This window comes from Salvelinus sp. IW2-2015, linkage group LG14, assembly GCF_002910315.2.
Source record: "Salvelinus sp. IW2-2015 linkage group LG14, ASM291031v2, whole genome shotgun sequence".
NCBI lineage: Eukaryota > Metazoa > Chordata > Actinopteri > Salmoniformes > Salmonidae > Salvelinus > Salvelinus sp. IW2-2015.
In genome coordinates, this window is record NC_036854.1 from 39973913 (window position 1) to 39993248 (window position 19336).

A 19336-nucleotide genomic window follows, 5' to 3' on the forward strand; every position below is an offset into this window, starting at 1 on the left:
TAAAGCAAAGGCAAAGTGCAGTATCTATAATCTAAATGTTTAACTTTCTTGTTTTTATGTTTGATGGAAACAGTATGATAGTTGTACAGTTCGATAATTCTAACTACATTCCAACTGTATTTAATAGTGTTATGTAGTTATGTTTTCGTCTTTTGAATGTTCTATCGTAGCAACCCTCAAGCATTTCTTCCACCATAAGGTAAGGACTATTTCACCACGCAGAATGTTTATACTTAAAAAATGTATATACAATCTAAATGTGTTTATCCAACTTTCTTGTTGTTTTTCATGTTTGACGTTGTATGGTAATTTATTTGACTTAAGGTCCATAGTTTAAATCAGTGGTCATGGTTGATATGCGTAAAAAATTACTTCACTTATCTACCCACAACATATTTGTCTGGAAAGCAAATCAACTTTAAAGCCATTTTTCTCAGTTTCACTGTTTTTGTAGTTACTGCTCTTTGCCTTTGTATGGCAGAGCGGGTAACTGTTGTCAAAACACGGTGGTACCAGTTCCTTACACTTCTTTCTATTGCCAACGATTTTCCGGAACTCAAATATTATTTTCAGATCACCAGGTTTTCCCTTGGTTTTACTTGGATTCTGCATTTAACGCAAATTTCACACACCACTTTCTCTGAAACGGAACATAATTGAACCAGGAAACTTTGTCACAAAATAAAACAGATACTACAAAGCCTGATTTCAGTCTTAACTCAATTTTGACCAAAAGTGTAGTTACTGTGTTTTGCCTTTGTAAGGCAGTATTGGTTTGTATTGGGTAAAGTTTGTGCTGACAAGCAGTCCTTTTATTGAAAAGAAGAGATAAAATAGTCTGCAACATTGGCGCTACCAGAAGCAAACTACTGTACCACCCTTAACCTAGATATTTTTGAGCTCTCGATCCAACTCTATTGCTGTCCTTTGTCTAGCCAAAACGCACAGAGTGACAAGGAGTTGGCATGATAGCAAAACCAGACGGGCACTCGGGCTATCCTACATTTGCTAGTTTCTCACTAGTAAGGCTGGAGCTTGTCACTAAGCCACCTAACATCAAGGGAACATGTGCTATTTTCTGCAACTCTTTGCTTGAAGCCTGCAACATAATGCATTATGTCTTTACAGCTACCTAAATAAATGTTGAGTAATTTTGGCTTATCATGAATATAAAATGTTTATTGCCATTCATTAGCATACATAATGTATAACTATCCCACCATTATTCCACTTGTGGGTTTTTGTCTGCTCTCAAACCTACAGTAAAAAACAATTACACAGTGGAGAGAAAATATATGGAAAGTATATCCTTAGCCCTTATAAAAACTACTGCTTATTAAGACATTTGGGCAGTCCAAAATTAGCTTATTTGCAGTTTCAGTCAGGTATATCCTAATTATATTATACCCCACAAATATATCTGACTTTACATGTAGATAGTGTTGACATATACAGTAAATACATGTAAACATAATGTAGTCTACGAATATTGTATAATATTGTAGCACATGATGAGTGTATAAGGTGGTACAGGGGTTGAAGGGGAGGTAGGTGGGCTACTTCCAGGCAGCACTAGAGGATAAGTGATTGTGTGTCCCGTGGTGTGTACGTGTGAGTGTATGTAAACGTATGTCTTCAGATCTTCAGGTATGACAGCCCAGTGCCCAGCAGTACAGTGGAATGTTTTGTGCATGTGTGTGTGTGTGTGTGTGTGTGTCTGTGTCAGTATGTTAAGATTTCTTCTGGCAGTGGCATCCCAGTTTCCAGCAGTAGCAGATGGAATTGAAGAAGCTGACAGGAATGTGCACAGGGATCACAGCAGCGAGAGTGGGGAATACAGCTCTCCATCACCTTGGAACAATTAGGGGTCGGGGGGGCAGGCTTCACCTTGGGCTTTTATAGCAACACACACACACACACACACACACACACACACACACACACACACACACACACACACACACACACACACACACACACCACACACACACACACACCACACACACACACACACACACACACACACACACACACAAAAAGGAAAAAGTGATTAACTGACAAGCCCTTACCCTCTGACTGTTTCAAGATTTATGACCTAACTGAGCACTCATGCAACTGCGTTCGAAATGGCACCCTATTCCCTATATAGAAATAGGGTGCCCTATGGGCCCTGGTCAAAAGTCAGTGCACTATATACAGAATATAGTTCCATTTGGGATGCAGACATGCAATCACTATGCCAACACATTATAGCCAAGACTATCTTGGACTGTCAACCCCTCAGAACTAAGTACATTCCATTTCCCCAGCAGCCTCGCCTCCAGCTGTGCAAAAGACATTTTATTGATGTTCTGTAAGCTAGTAATCATCATACTGTATGAGAAATAGGAATATAATTAAATATGGTTCGAAATTGTTAAGGTCTTACTACCCAATACGGGTTTGCAGACAAATCTAACACATTCATCTTGCATTGATGTCAATGGGATATTTGTGGTCTAATGTCTAGAAAGATAATAATAATAAATGCCATTTAACGAGTACACATCCCATGCCATCTGTTGTGTGGGACAGATTGGAAAGAAAAAAGGTGCCCATCACATGGGTTTGAGGCACATAGAGAACAGGTTGCGTGGGATGTGGAATCATATGGACATTACACTGTAAAGGTCTGGCCAACATTGATTTTAAAGTGAAGTACACTACATGACTAAAGGTACACTCAGCAACAAAACAAACATCCTCTCACTGTCAACTACGTTTATTTTTTAGCAAACTTAACATGCGTAAATATTTGTATTAACATAAGATTCAACAACTGAAACATAAACAGGACAAGTTCCACAGACATGTGACTAACATAAATTGAATAATGTGTCCCTGAACAAAGGGGGAGGGGGTCAAAATCAAACGTTACAGTCAGTATCTGGTATGGCCACCAGCTGCATTAAGTACTGCAGTGCATCTCATTTACATTACATTTAAGTCATTTAGCTGACGCTCTTATCCAGAGCGACTTACAAATTGGAAAGTTCATACATATTCATACATATTCATCCTGGTCCCCCCGTGGGGAATGATCCCACAACACTGGCGTTGCAAGCGCCATGCTCTACCAACTGAGCCACACGGGACCACCTCCAAATCTCCTCCAAATCTCCTCATGGACTGCATCAGATTTGCCAGTTCTTGCTGTGAGACGTGACCCCACTCTTCCACCAAGGCACCTACAAGTTCCCAGACTTTTCTGGAGGGAATGGCCCTAGCCCTCACCCTCCGATCCAACAGGTCCCAGACGTGCTCAATGGGATTGAGATCCGGGCTCTTCACTGGCCATGGCAGAACACTGACATTCCTGTCTTGCAGGAAATCACGCACAGAACGAGCAGCATGGCTGGTGGCATTGTCATGCTGGTGGGTCATATCAAGATGAGCCTGCAGGAAGGGTACCACATGAGGGAGGAGGATGTCTTCCCTGTAACGCACAGCGTTGAGATTGCCTGCAATGACAATAAGCTCAGTCCGATGATGCTGTGACACACCGCCCCAGACCATGATGGACCTTCCACCTCCAAATCAATCCCGCTCCAGAGTACAGCCTCGGTGTAACGCTCATTCCTTCAACGATAAACGCGAATCCGACCATCAGACAAAACCGCAACTCGTCAGTGAAGAGCACCTTTGCCAGTCCTGTCTGGTCCAGCGACGGTGGGTTTTGGTGCCATAGGTGACGTTGTTGCCGGTGATGTCTGGTGAGGACCTGCCTTACAACAGGCCTAGAAGCCCTCAGTCCAGCCTCTCTCAGCCTATTGCGGACAGTCTGAGCACTGATGGAGGGATTGTGCGTTCCTGGTGTAACTCGGGCAGTTGTTGTTGCCATCCTGTACCTGTCCCGCAGGTGTGATGTTCGGATGTACCGATCCTGTGCAGGTGTTGTTACACGTGGTCTGCCACTGCAAGGACGATCAGGGGTCTGTCCTGTCTCCCTGTAGCGCTGTCTTAGGCGTCTCACAGTACGGACATTGCAATTTTTGCCCTGGCCACATCTGCAGTCCTCATGCCTCCTTGCAGCATGCCTAAGGCACGTTCACGCAGATGAGCAGGAACCCTGGGCATCTTTCTTTTGGTGTTTTTCAGAGTCAGTAGAAAGGCCTCTTTAGTGACCTAAGTTTTCATAACTGTAACCTTAATTGCTTACCGTCTGTAAGCTGTTAGTGTCTTAACGACCGTTCCACAGGTGCATGTTCATTAATTGTTTATGGTTCATTGAACAAGCATGGGAAACAGTGTTTATACCCTTCACAATGAAGATCTGTGAAGTTATTTGAATTTGTACGAATTATCTTTTAAAGATAGCGTACTGAAAAAGGGCCATTTCTTTTTTTGCTGAGCTTTTTTTGGACCCCTGCTCATCAAACATCTCATTCCAAAATCATGGGAATTAGTATGGAGTTGGTTCCCCCTTTGCTACCATAACATCCTCCACTCTTCTGGGAAGGCTTTCCACTAGATGTTGGCACATTCCTGCAAGGATTCCATTCAGCCACAAGAGCATTAGTGAGATCGGGCACTGATGTTGGGCGATTAGGCCTGTCTCGCAGTTGGTGTTCCAATTCATCCCAAAGGTGTTCGATGGGTTTGTGGGCAGGGCTCTGTACAGGCCAGTCAAGTTCTTCCACATCGATCTCGACAAACCATTCATGTATGGACCTCGCTTTGTGCACGGAGGCATTGTCATGCTGGATCAGGAAAGGGCCTTCCCCAAACTGTTGCCACAAAGTTGGAAGCACTGAATCGTCTAGAAATGTCAATGTATGCTGTAGCGTTAAGATTTCCCTTCACTGGAACTAAGGGGACTAGCCCAAACCATGAAAAACAGCCACAGACCATTATTCCTCCTCCACCAAACTTTACAGCTGCCACTATGCTTCGGGGCAGGTAGCGTTCTCCTGGCATCCGCCAAACCCAGATTAGTCCGTAGGATGTGTTCTCTCTCATCACTCCAGAGAACACATTTCCACTGCTCCAGAGTCCAATGGCGGCGAGCTTTACACCACTCCAGCCGACGCTTGGCATTGCGCATTGGTGATCTTAGGCTTGTGTGCGGCTGCTCGACCATGTAAACCCATTTCATGAAGCTCCCGACGAACTGTTCTTGTGCTGACGTTGTTTCCCGAGGCAGTTTGGAACTCGGTACTGAGTGTTGCAACTGAGGACAGACAATTTTTACGCGCTACGCGCTTCAGCACTCGGCGGGCCCATTCTGTGAGCTTGTGTGGCCTACCACTTTGCGGCTGAGACGTTGTCGCTCCTAGACGTTTCTACTTCACAATAATGGCACTTACAGTTGACCGGGGCAGAAATTTGACAATAACTTTTTGGAAAGGTGGCACCCTATGATGGTGCCACATTTCAAATCCCACCGTACCTTCTCCGCTATGCAATCTGGTTTCCGAGCTGGTCATGGGTGCACCTCAGCCACGCTCAAGGTCCTAAACGCCATCAATAAGAGACAATACTGTGCAGCTGTATTCATTGACCTGGCCAAGGCTTTTGACTCTGTCAATCACCACATTCTTATCGGCAGACTCAACAGCCTTAGTTTCTCAAATGACTGCCTTGCCTGGTTCACCAACTACTTACCCACACCTACCCACCCGTCCAGCGTCACTACTCTGGACGGTTCTGACTTCAATGATGTTGCTCTTGCTGTTGGTGATTCTCTGATACACCTCTACGCAGACGACACCATTCTGTATACTTCTGGCCCCTCTTTGGACACTGTGTTAACTAACCTCCAGACGAGCTTCAATGTCATACAACTCTCCTTCCGTGGCTGTCATGTTTTGTCATTTATTTTCATGTCTTGTCCCTGTGCTTCCCTCTGCTGGTCTTATTAGTTTTTCTCTTTCTCTCTCTCTCTCTCCTCCTCTCTCCTCTCCCGCTCTCTCTCTCTCTACGTTCCGTTCCTGCTCCCAGCTGTTTTTCATTCTCCTAACGACCTATTTACTCTTTCACACCTGTCCCCTATTTTGCCCTCTGATTAGAGTCCCTATTCTCCCTCTGTTTTCCGCTTCTGTCCTTGTCGGATTCTTGTTTGATGTTTGCTGTTCCTGTGTCCTTGTTCCGCCCTGTCGTGTTCTTTGCCTTCTTCAGATGCTGCGTGTGAGCAGGTGTCTATGTCAGCTACGGCCAGTGCCTTCCCGAAGCGACCTGCAGTCTGTGGTCGCGTCTCCAGTCGTTCCTCTCTATTGACGAAGGATTTCAGTTTCCTGTTTTGGATTTACCATTGATTATATCCAGGGAAATCATTATTTGTTTAATACTGGAATAAAGACTCTGTTACTATTACGTCGCTTTTGGGTCCTCATTCACCAGCATAACAGAAGAATCCGACCTCGAATGGACCCAGCGACTACGGATTCCGCAACACTGCCGTCGAGATCCAGGGAGCAATGCTCGGCAGACACGAGCAGAAATTGTCTGCTGCTCGCCATGCCGTTGAGACCCTGTCCGCTCAGGTCTCCGATCTCTCAGGACAGTTTCAGAGTCTTCGTCTCGTGCCACCAGCTACTTCCTGGTCTTCGAGTCTCCGGAACCTAGGGTTAATAACCACCATGTTACTCTGGGCAGCCCACTGAGTGCCGCTCCTTTCTCACCCAGTGTGATATTGTGTTCCTCTCTCCAGCCAAACACATACTCAAGAGAGAGAGCTCGGATCGCTTACGTCATATCACTCCTTACTGGTCGGGCTCGGGAGTGGGGCACAGCTATCTGGGAGGCAAGGGCTGAGTGTTCTAACGTGTATCAGAACTTTAAAGAGGAGATGATACGTTTTTGATCGTTCAGTTTTTGGGAAGGAGGCTTCCAGGGTCCTGGCTTCCTATGTCAAGGTGAGGATCCATAACGGATTACTCTATAGAGTTTCGCACTCTTGCTGCATCCAGTGACTGGAACGAGCCGGCGTTGCTCGCTCGTTTTCTGGAGGGACTCCACGCTGAGTTAAGGATGAGATTCTCCCCGGGAGGTTCCTTCCAGCGTGGACTCTTTGATTGCTCTCGCCATCCGCATAGAACGACGGGTAGATCTTCGTCACCGAGCTCGTGGAAGAGAGCTCGCGTTAACGGTGTTTCCCCTCTCGCATCTCAACCATCTCCTCCCACCGGCTCAGAGACTGAGCCCATGCAGCTGGGAGGTATTCGCATCTCGACTAAGGAGAGGGAACGGAGAATCACCAACCGCTTTGCCTCTATTGCGGTTCTGCTGGACATTTTGTCATGTCATGTCCAGTAAAAGCCAGAGCTCATCAGTAAGCGGAGGGCTACTGGTGAGCGCTACTACTCAGGTCTCTCCATCAAGATCCTGTACTCCCTTGTCGGTCCATCTACGCTGGACCGGTTCGGCTGCTTCTGCAGTGCCTTGATAGACTCAGGGGCTGAGGGTTGTTTTATGGACGAAGCATGGGCTCGGAAACATGACATTCCTCTCAGACAGTTAGGGAAGCCCACGCCCATGTTCGCCTTAGATGGTAGTCTTTCCCCAGTATCAGATGTGAGACACTACCTTTAACCCTCACTGTATCTGGTAACCACAGTGAGACCATTTCCTTTTTGATTTTTCGTTCACCTTTTACACCTGTTGTTTGGGTCATCCCTGGCTGTATGTCATAATCCTTCTATTAATTGGTCTAGTAATTCTATTCTATCCTGGAACGTTTCTTGTCATGTGAAGTGTTTAATGTCTGCTATCCCTCCTGTGTCTTCTGTCCCCTCTACTCAGGAGGAACCTGGTGATTTGACAGGAGTGCCGGAGGAGTATCATGGATCTGCGCACGTCTTCAGTCGGTCCAGAGCCAGCTCCCTTCCTCCTCACCGGTCGTATGATTGTTGTATTGATCTCCTTCCGGGGACACTCCCCCTCGGGTAGACTATACTCTCTGTCGGCTCCGAACGTAAGGCTCTCGAGGATATCTGTCTGTTTCTCTCGACGCCCGGTACCGTGGTCGCTTCTTCCTCTCCCGCCGGAGCGGGATTTTCTTTGTTAAGAAGAAGGACGGTACTGCGCCCCCTGCGTGATATCGAGGGCTGAATGACATACGGTAAGAATCGTTATCCGCTTCCCTTATGTCGTCAGCCTTCGAGATTTTGCAGGGACCAGGTTCTTTACTAAGTTGGACCTTCATTAACGCTTACCATCTCGTACGCATCAGAGAGGGGGACGAGTGGAAGACGGCGTTTAACACTCCGTTAGGGCATTTTGAATACCGGGTTCTGCCGTTCGGTCTCGCTAATGCTCCAGCTGTCTTTCAGGCATTAGTTAATGATTGTACTGAGAGACATGCTGAACATTTTTGTTTTCGTTTACCTTGACGATATCCTGATTTTTTCACCGTCACTCGAGATTCATGTTCAGCACGTTCGACGTTGTACTCCAGCGCCTTTTAGAGAATTGTCTCTACGTGAAGGCTGAGAAGTGCGCCTTTCATGTCTCCTCTGTCACATTTCTCGGTTCTGTTATTTCCGCTGAAGGCATTCAGATGGATCCGCGCTAAGGTCCAGGCTGTCAGCGATTGGCCCGTTCCTAAGTCACGTGTCGAGTTGCAGCGCTTTCTCGGTTTCGGCTAATTTCTATCGGCGTTTTCATTCGTAATTTCGGTCAAGTGGCTGCCCCTCTACAGCTCTGACTTCTGTCAAGACTTGCTTTAAGTGGTCCGGTTCCGCCCAGGGAGCTTTTGATCTCCTCAAGAAGCGTTTTTACATCCGCCCCTATCCTTGTTACTCCTGACGTCACTAAACATTTCATTGTCGAGGTTGACGCTCAGAGGTGGGCGTGGAGCCATTCTGTCTCAGCGCTTCCAGTCTGACGATAAGGTCCATCCTTGCGCTTACTTTTCTCATCGCCTGTCGCCATCGGAACGCAACTATGATGGGGTAACGCGAACTGCTCGCCATCCGCTTAGCCTAGGCGAATGGCGACAGTGGTTGGAGGGGGCGACCGTCCCTTTTGTCGTTTGGACTGACCATTAAGAACCTTGAGTACATCCGTTCGGCCAAACGATTTAATGCACGTAAGCTCGTTGGGCGTTGTTTTTCGCTCGTTTCGAGTTCGTGATTTCCTATCGTCCGGGAAATAAGAACACCAAGCCTGATGCCTTATCCCGTCTCTTTAGTTCTTCTGTGGCTTCTACCGACCCCGAGGGGATTCTCCTGAAGGGCGGTTGTCGGGTTGACTGTCTGGGAATTGAGAGACAGGTAAAGCAAGCACTCACTCACACTGCGTCGCGGCGCGTTGTCCTAGTAACCTTCTGTTCGTTCTGTCTCTACTCGTCTGGCTGTTCTTCAGTGGTCACTCTGCCAAGTTAGCTGGCCACCCGGCGTTCGGGGTACGCTTGCTTCTATTCGCCAGCGGTTTTGGTGGCCTACTCAGGAGCGGGACACGCGCCGTTTCGTGGCTGCTTGTTCGTACTGCGCGCAGACTAAGTCAGGTAACTCTCCTCCTGCCGTCGTCTAGACCGCTTCCCATTCCTTCTCGACCATGGTCTCACATCGCCTTAGACTTTATACCGGTCTGCCTTCTCGTCTGCGGGGAAGACTGTGATTCTTACGGTTATCGATAGGTTCTCTAAGGCGGCACATTTTATTCCCCTCGCTAAGCTTCCTTCCGCTAAGGAGACGGCACAAATCATCATTGAGAATGTGTTCAGAATTCATGGCCTCCCGTTAGACCGTTTCAGACAGAGGTCCGCAATTCACGTCACAGTTTTGGAGGGAGTTCTGTCGTTTGATTGGTGCTTCCGTCAGTCTCTCTTCCGGTTTCATCCCCAGTCTAACGGCTAGCAGAAAGGGCCAATCAGTCGATTGGTCGCATATTACGCAGCCTTTCGTTTCGAAACCCTGCGTTTGGGCAGAAACAGCTCCCCTGGCTGAGTACGCTCACAACTCGCTTCCTTCGTCTGCTACCGGGCTATCCCGTTTCAGAGTAGTTTGGCTACCAGCCTCCTCTGTTTTCGTCCCAGCTCGCCGAGTCCAGCGTTCCCTCCGCTCAGGCTTTTGTCCAACGTGTGAGCGCACCTGGAGGAGGGTCAGGTCTGCACTTTGCCGTTACAGGGCGCAGACTGTGAGAGCCGCCAATAACCTAGGATTAAAGAGTCCTAGGTATTGTCGCGGTCAGAGAGTGTGGCTTTCCACTCGTAACCTTCCCCTTACGAAGCTTCTCGCAAGTTGACTCCGCGGTTCATTGGTCCGTTCCGTGTCTCTCAGGTCGTCAACTTGTCGCTGTGCGACTGCTTCTTCCGCGACATCTTCGTCGCGTCCACCCTGTCTTCCATGTCTCTTGTGTCAAGCCTTTTCTTCGCGCCCCGTTCGTCTTCCCTCCCCCCCCCGTCCTTGTCGAGGGCGCTCCTATTTACAAGGTACGGAAGATCATGGACATGCGTTCTCGGGGACGTGGTCACCAGTACTTAGTGGATTGGAGGGTTACGGTCCTGAGGAGAGGAGTTGGGTTCCATCTCGGGACGTGCTGGACCGTTCGTTGATTGATGATTTCCTCGTCCTTGGCCAGGTTCCTCCTCGAGTGCGCCAGGAGGCGCTCGGTGAGTGGGGGGTACTGTCATGTTTTGTCATTGATTACATGTCTTGTCCCTGTGCTTCCTCTGCTGGCTTATTTAGGTCTTTCTCTTCTCTCTCTCTCTCTCTCCTCCCTCTCTCCCTCCCGCTCTCTCTCTTCTATCGTTCCGTTCCTGCTCCCAGCTGTTTCTCATTCTCCTAACGACCTCATTTACTCTTTCACACCTGTCCCCTATTTTGCCCTCTGATTAGAGTCCCTATTTCTCCCTCTGTTTTCCGCTTCTGTCCTTGTCGGATTCTTGTTTGATGTTGCTGTTCCTGTGTCCTTGTTCCGCCCTGTCGTTTCTTTGCCTTCTTCAGATGCTGCGTGTGAGCAGGTGTCTATGTCAGCTACGGCCAGTGCCTTCCCGAAGCGACCTGCGTCTGTGGTCGCGTCTCCAGTCGTCTCTCTATTGACGAGAGGATTTCAGTTTCCTGTTTTGGATTTACCATTGATTATATCCAGGAGAATCATTATTTGTTTAATACTGGAATAAAGACTCTGTTACTTATTACGTCGCTTTTGGGTCCTCATTCCACAGCATAACAGTGGCCTCCAACTGCTCTTAAACGCAAGTAAAACTAAATGCATGCTATTCAACCGATCACTGCCTGCCCGCACCTGCACCCGCCCGTCCAGCATCACTACTCTGGACGGCTCTGACTTAGAATACATGGACAACTACAAATACCTAGGTGTCTGGTTAGACTGTAAACTCTCCTTCCAGACTCACATTAAGCATCTCCAATCCAAAATAAAATCTAGAATCTGCTTCCTATTTCGCAACATAGCATCCTTCACTCATGCTGCCAAACATACCCTTGTAAAACTGACTATCCTACCGATCCTTGACTTCGGTGATGTAATTTACAAAATAGCCTCCAACACTCTACTCAGCAAATTGTATGCAGTCTATCACAGTGCCATCCGTTTGTCACCAAAGCCCCATATACTACCCACCACTGCGACCTGTATGCTCTTGTTGGCTGGCCCTCGCTTCATATCCGTCGCCAAACCCACTGGCTCCAGGTCATCTATAAGTCGTTGCTAGGTAAAGCCCCGCCTTATCTCAGTTCACTGCTCACCATAGCAGCACCCACCCGCAGCACGCTCTCCAGCAGGTATATTTCACTGGTCACCCCCGAAGCCAATTCCTGCTTTGGCCGCCTTTCCTTCCAGTTCTCTGCTGCCAATGACTGGAACGAACTGCAAAAATCTCTGAAGCTGGAGACTCATATCTCCCTCACTAGCTTTAAGCACCAGCTGTCAGAGCAGCTCACAGATCACTGCATCTGTACATAGCCAATCTGTAAATAGCCCATCCAACTACCTCATCACCATATTGTTTATTTTATTTATTTTGCTTCTTTGCACCCCAGTACCGCTACTTGCACACTCATCTTCTGCACATCTATCACCCCAGTGTTTAATTTGCCATACTGTAATAATTTCACCACTATGGCCTATTTATTGCCTCACCCCCCTTGTCCTACTTCATTTGCACACACTGTATATAGACTTTCTCTATTGTATTATTGACTGTATGTTTGTTTATTCCATGTGTAACTCTGTGCTGTTGTTTGTGTTGCACTGCTTTGCTTTATCTTGGCCATGTCGCAGTTGTAAATGAGAACTTGTCCTCAACTAGCCTACCTGGTTAAACAAATGTGAAATAAAAAAACAAACAAAAATGTAAAGTCACTGAGCTCTTCAGTAAGGCCATTCTACTTCCAATGTTTGTCTATGGAGATTGCATGGCTGAGTGCTCGATTGTATACACCTGTCAGCAACGGGTGTGGCTGAAATAGCCAAATCCACTAATTTGGGGTGTCCACATACTGATACATTTGTATATACAGTATAGTGTATCAGTGTAACACGCTAGGCTAGAAGCTTGCTGCAGTCCCCAGGCCACAGACAGGTGTGGCTACAGTATGCCGTCACCACAAAATGTCTGATTGATTTTGGGGTGAATTACTACTGAAACCTGCTGGGGCAAAAGGCTAAAGGCTAAGGGCTTGCTGCTATCCACATGGCAGGACACAGGTGGGGATATGATGTTATCACAAAGCAGTTGCTCTGTAACTCAGAAATGATCCTAACATAATCCCCAGCAGTTTACCGTCACATGCAATCTCTGGCGTTCCTGGATTCCTCTTCTGGCAAACAACCTTCTGGGTTTCGCCTGGTTCCACAGCTCTGTTGGAAAGAACGAAGGAGTAGTCATAAGAAACCTCCTTAATTCCGATTAGAGATTACAACATTCTGGGGTTGAAGTAAATCAAATAACAAGAATTACCGTCCAAAAATATAGTGAAACGCCAAACAGCATAATAGGTAACAGATGTTATTGCTATTATTGATCTGAATATCAAAACTCCATGTTCACTTCACTTATAGAAGTTGTCAGCCATGGCAGCAAGGTTAACACATGGAAATTGTGTGCTTTTGTAGTGTGTGTCTATCACCAATAACTAGCAGAACTTTTGTACATCTTCATCATCCCTGTCACAAATCATGGCCCATTAAAATGTAGCAGGGTGTAACCAGAGATTTCTGTTACATGCTTTTGAAATACCTATTTCAAAGACTTCTGAGCATTTTGTATTTCACTGGCCTGATTTATAATCCAATGTATTTTGTAACAAGATGTTTCAAAAGTAAACTAAATAAACAACTACATACCCCAGTCATAAACCCTGTTTCCATCCACAGTTTTTATGCAAGTAAAGTCATTTAATGAAAATAAATAAAAACAGCTGTGATGGAAATGCGATGTTTCGGTGTAATTTCATAAATGCAGACAGAATTTGTTTGTTCGAAATGGTGGGATCTTTTTGTGTCTGTAAAATGTATTATGCGGGAAATTGTGGTGGAAATGCCTTTATGTGCAAATATTGATACAATAACCATCATATCGAAGTAAATTGAGTCACACAATGATATGGTCTGTGGTCCTCCCACTATGACTTCGGAAACCATGCAGTTTATTAGGCTACAGATAAGTTATGAACTTCAAAGAGTGGAAAAAGTGCAAGGTGATGAGCTTGATGCTCTTTTCCAATACATTTTGAGGGTCTTATTCTGGTGACATGATCATTGATGCTTGGCTGCTGTTTGACAAATAAAAATATTCTTGCCCTTTTGCACATGATAATCTGATCATGTAGGCTATACGTGCACTCTAGCAATCCAGCTGGCTATCTGCTCACTGTTGGCTAGAGCACAGGTGCCAATACCAGAGTGGGCACACTTGCTAAATAACAAATTTTTTTTGTGAGAAAACCATTAGTCGAGTTAATATTGTTAATATTCAGAACCACATTCCTGTAAAGATTAGAGTTAAATAATGTTGAAGTAATATGGCTACAGGTTCATCTGCCTCACCTAAAGCCCATTCTTGTGGGAAGATGCTAGTGGTAGGGTAGCCTAGTGGTTAGAGCATTGGACTAGTAACTGCAAGGTTGCAAGTTCAAATCCCCGAGCTGACAAGGTATATATCAGTCAGTTTGTCCTTCTGCACCTGAACAGGCAGTTAAACCACTGTTCCTAGGCTGTCATAGAAAATAAGAATTTGTCCTAAACTGACTTGCCTAGTTAAATAAAGGTAAAATACCACAAAGTGCTAACAGTCAGTATCTGGATAACATGTGTAAAATGCTTGATCATGTATGTGATATCAACAAAGAGGTACATTTTCTGTGTGATTTGAATATCAGTCAGTTTGTAGTTACAAACAGCACAGGAATTTAAATCAACATGTATTGATCACATCTTTACTAATGCTGCAGAAATGTGCTTGAAAGCAGTATCCAGATCCATCAGATGTAGTGATCACAATATAGTAGCCATATCTAGTAAAACCAAATTTATAAAGGTTGGGCCTATTATAGTGTATAAGAGGTCATACAATACATTTTATATTCCTATGTTGGCAATTTAAATAATATTTGTTGTTCGATGGTGTGTAATGAGGAGCAAACAGATGTTGCTGTAACGAGTGTGCTGAGAGTCGGGAAGCAAGTTCAGGCAGTGAGTGTTTAAATAAATAAAATAAACGAACACGAAACAAACGCACCGACATGAAAACAGAGTCAATAACACCTGAGGAAAGAACCAAGGGGAGTGACAGATATAGGGAGATAATCAAGGATGTGGTGGAGTCCAGGTGAGTGTCATGAGGCGCGAGACGATGGTGACAGGTGTGTGGGATAATCAGCAGCCTGATGACCTAGAGGCCGGAGAGGGAGTATACATGACAGTTGCACTTGACACGTATGAAATTGCTTATTCCAATTACCAATAAGCATGCACCCATTAAGAAAATGACTGTAAAAACTGAAATACGATATATTGCCACTCCTATTTGCCATATCTTAAATTTAAGCCTACTAGAAAGTGTGTGCCCTCAGGCCTGGAGGGAAGCTCAAGTCATTCCGCTACCTAAGAATAGTAAAGCCCCCTTTACTGGCTCAAATAGCCGACCTATCAGCCTGTTGCCCAACCCTTAGTAAAGTTTTGGAAAAAATTGTGTTTGACCAGATCAATGCTATTTTACAGTAAACAAATTGACAGACTTTCAGCACGCTTATAGGGAAGGCCATTCAAACAAGCACAGCACTTACACAAATGACTGATGATTGGCTGAGAGAAATTGATGATAAAAAGATTGTGGGGGCTGTTTTGTTACAATTCAGTGCAGCTTTTGACATTATTGATCATAGTCTGCTGCCAGAAAAACATGTGTTATGGCTTTACTATATTGTGGATAAAAAGTTACCAGTCTAACAGAACACAGAGGGTGTTCTCAAATGGAAGCCTCTCCAACACAATCCAGGTAGAATCAGGAATTCCCCAGGGCAGCGGTCTAGGCCCCTTACTTTTTAAAATCTTTACTAACGACATGCTTTGAGTAAAGCCAGTGTGTCTATGTATGCGGATGATTCAACACTATACACATCAGCTACTAAAGCAACTGAAATGACTGCAACACTTAAAGAGCTGCAGTTAGTTTCAGAATGGCTGGCAAGGAATAAGTTAGGACTAACTATTTCAAAAACTGAAAGCAGTGTATTTGGGACAAATCATTCACTAAACCTCAACTAAATCTTGTAATAAATAATGTGGAAATTGAGCAAGTTGAGATGACTAAACTGCTTGGAGTAACCCTGGATTGTAAACTGTCATGGTCAAAACATATTGATACAACAGTAGCTAAGATTTTTAATTTTTTTATTTCACCAGGTAGGCCAGTTGAGAACAAGTTCTCATTTACAACTGCGACCTGGCCAAGATAAAGCAGTGGCACAAAAACAACAGAGTTACACATGGAATAAACAAATGTACAGTCAATAACACAATAGAAAATCTGTATACAGTGTGCAAATTCAGTAAGGAGGTAAGGCAATAAATAGTCCATAGCGGCAAAGTAATTACAATTTAGCAATTAACACGGGAGTGATAGATGTGCAGATGAGCATGTGCAAGTAGGAATACAGGTGTGCAAAAGAGCAGAAAAAAAATATGGGGATGAGGTAGGTAGTTGGATGGGCTATTTACAGATCGGCTGTGTACAGCTGCAGCGATCGGTAAGCTGCTCTGACAGCCGATACTTGAAGTTAGTGAGGGAGATATAAGTCTGGGGAAAAGTCTGACCATAAAGTGCTGTTGTACCTTCTTCACAGCACTATCCTACAGGCTCTAGTTGTCACACCTGGACTACTGTTCAGTCGTGTGGACAGGTGCCACAAAGAGGGACTTAGGGAAATTGCAATTGGCTCAGAACAGGGCAGCACGGCTGGCCCTTGTATGTACACAGAGAGCAAACATTAATAATATGCATGTCAATCTCTCCTGGCTCAATGTAGAGGAGAGATTGACTTAATCACTACTTGTATTTGAGAGAGGTATTGACATGTTGAAAGCACCCAGCTGTCTGTTTAAACGACTAGCACACAGCTCAGACACCCATGCATACCCACAAGGCATGCCACCAGAGGTCGCTTCAGTCCCCAATTCCAGAACAGACTATGAGGAGGCGCACAGTACTACATAGAGCCATGACTACATGGAACTCTATTCCACATCAGGTAACTGATGCAAGCAGTAGAATCAGATTTTAAAAACAGATACAAATACACCTCATGGAACAGCAGGGACTGTGAAGCAACACAAACACATGATAACATGAAATGACATTTTGCAGTTAAATTCCCATGTACCAAATAAAAAATACACGTTAAGTGAGTTTCCAATCGCATTTTCAACTCTACATCGTATTTGCATTTATTATGGATCCCCATTAGCTGCTGCCAAGGCAGCAGCTACTCTTCCTGGGGTCTGGCAAAATGAAGGCAATTATACAACATTACAACATTCATAACACTCAGTGTGTGCCCTCAGTCCCATACTCCACTGCCACATATCTACAACACAAAATCTGTGTGTATAGTGCGTGCACTAAGTGATCACACAGCCTTTTTTCTGCAACAAGTACATTTGATGGAAACATCTCTGGTGGGAAAATGCACATTGTTTTTATGCAGATTTTAGAATATTTGTATTAAAATCTGTCACCAATTGGATGGAAACCTAGCTATAGCAAGTTTTTTATTGTACCGTTACTGAGAATGTTGTTGGAGTGAAAGTGTGTACTTTCAAAAAAGTATTGTATTTAATCAAAATAACTATTTTTATTAAATAAAATACTTTACAAAAGTATTTGGTATTTATTTTTATACATTGGTCTTTCAAGTATTTTGTAATAGTAACAAGATAGAGATGAGCAACAATACTGAATGTAACGTAGTGAGTGAGCAGCAGCAGCAGCGTCTCAGAGAGAAAAAGTGCTTGAGGGGGCAACTGTTGAGGTGGCAGACCTGTTTTCAAATAACATTTAAATATGTTGAGTTTAGCCTACCATGAGTGGCAAATTGGTTTTACAATTTCGGACTATTCTATTGGTCCATTACACCAGGCAAAGTCAAGAAGCTGATTTATTTTTTGAATGTGATTTCGAATAGTATTTGAAGCCAAGTCTGGTGCATTAAGGCTTTGGATGATTAGGTGACCTTCCACTAAGATGGTCATGACATGCTGTGAACTAAGAACCTGCTTAGGTCAAAGCTGGTCAGAGCAGGAGGGATATGTGTAGACTCTGCGGGATGTATTGCTATACAAGGTTCAAGGGTTTTTATTAGTCACATTTACAATAAACATGACATTTGTTACCCCAGTGCAAAACAGTCTACATTACAAATAGATAATGTACTGCAATAAATCTAGTCCAGGGCTCTCCAAACCTGTTCCTGGAGAGCTCTCCTCCTGTAGGTTCTCTCCAACCCCAGTTGTAACTAACCCGATTCAGTTTATCCACCAGCTAATTATTAGAAAGAGGTGTGCTAGATTTGGGTTGGAGTGAAAACCTAGAGTATGGTAGCTCTCCAGCAACAGCAATATTCAATTTCAAAATGAAAATCCCTTGCATGTAAATTATTGACATGATGATTTGGTAGGCTACTGAACAGTGTACTGAATTAAAAATGTTTAGTAATTAATTCAGGATACAATTTCTAATGTTTTGGATAAAATATATTTTTTTACCAGTTCAGACAAATATGAAGAATAAAATCTTAGCCAAATAAATGCACACATGCATGGTTAATAGCATATTAATTATTATCTTTTCCATTCCTATATATTATCTCCAAAGTGTGACTTCTGACTTCCACTGGTGGTCGCATTGACAATACATACACACAAAATCAATATATACAGCATGTACACAAGAAGAGTGGCAATGTATGGCACTGACTTGAACCATACATTGTGCAAAGTTCATAGCATGGTAACATGCTTTTCTCATCATCAGTCTATATTTATCATTTAGCTAATACAATAAATGTACAACTGAAGAGAAAAAAGACAATTGGACTTTTGGATGACGAATTAAGGGGAATGAAACTAGGATAAACTACTCACCTATTTCCTTGGCCGTAAGATCATTTGATGACAAATTGTCGGTTCCTTTAATTTTAACAAGATGTGTCTTGTCACGCGCAGCAAGCCTACAGTTGACAGCCGCAAATTGAAGAAGGCAAATATATAATATCGCAAGCTTCATTTCGATTCCACTCAAATATTGCTAATGTGGGGAGAAACAAAAATGAGTGTTATTAGATCAATTAAGACTGCAGAAATGTCGACGCCATAAAACAGCAAAATATCGCTCCTCACTCTTGGACATATAGTCTCGTTGTCAACATTATTTGGTCCTTCGAGACAAACGTAATACTTTATAAACCGGAATCTTGTTCCCGCACCCGCCCACCTCCTTCGCAAGTGAGAGCAAGAGACCATCTGGACACTGAAATCTTGGCTCAACGATCATAGTAAAGTACCCACCTGAGGATATTCAGAGACAGTTTTATTCTGGATATTCACTGAACAAAAATATAAACACAACATGTAAATTGCTGGTCCATGAGCTGAAATAAAAGATCCCAGAAATGTCTCAAATTTTCAGCACACATTTGTTCACATCCCGTAGTGAGCATTTTTATCCTTTGTCAAGATAATCCATCCACCTGACAGGTGTGGCATATCAAGAAGCTGATTAAACAGGACCCACAGGTGCACCTTTTTTCCCCTTACATTTATTTAACACGGCAAGTCAGTTAAGAACAAATTCTTATTTTCAATGACAGCCTCGGAACAGTGGGTTAACTGCGTT

The 19336-nt window shown here is 44.3% G+C and overlaps 1 long non-coding RNA gene across 1 annotated transcript; it reads right to left on the reverse strand.

The window, feature by feature from the left end:
* Positions 1-1753: 1753 nt before the first annotated feature.
* On the reverse strand, positions 1754-18964 carry LOC111972598 (uncharacterized). The gene is made up of 3 exons (XR_002878487.2): positions 18586-18964; positions 12728-12804; positions 1754-1893 (listed from the first exon to the last, which is right to left on the reverse strand). It is a non-coding gene; the product is annotated as an uncharacterized lncRNA (long non-coding RNA).
* Positions 18965-19336: the final 372 nt, after the last annotated feature.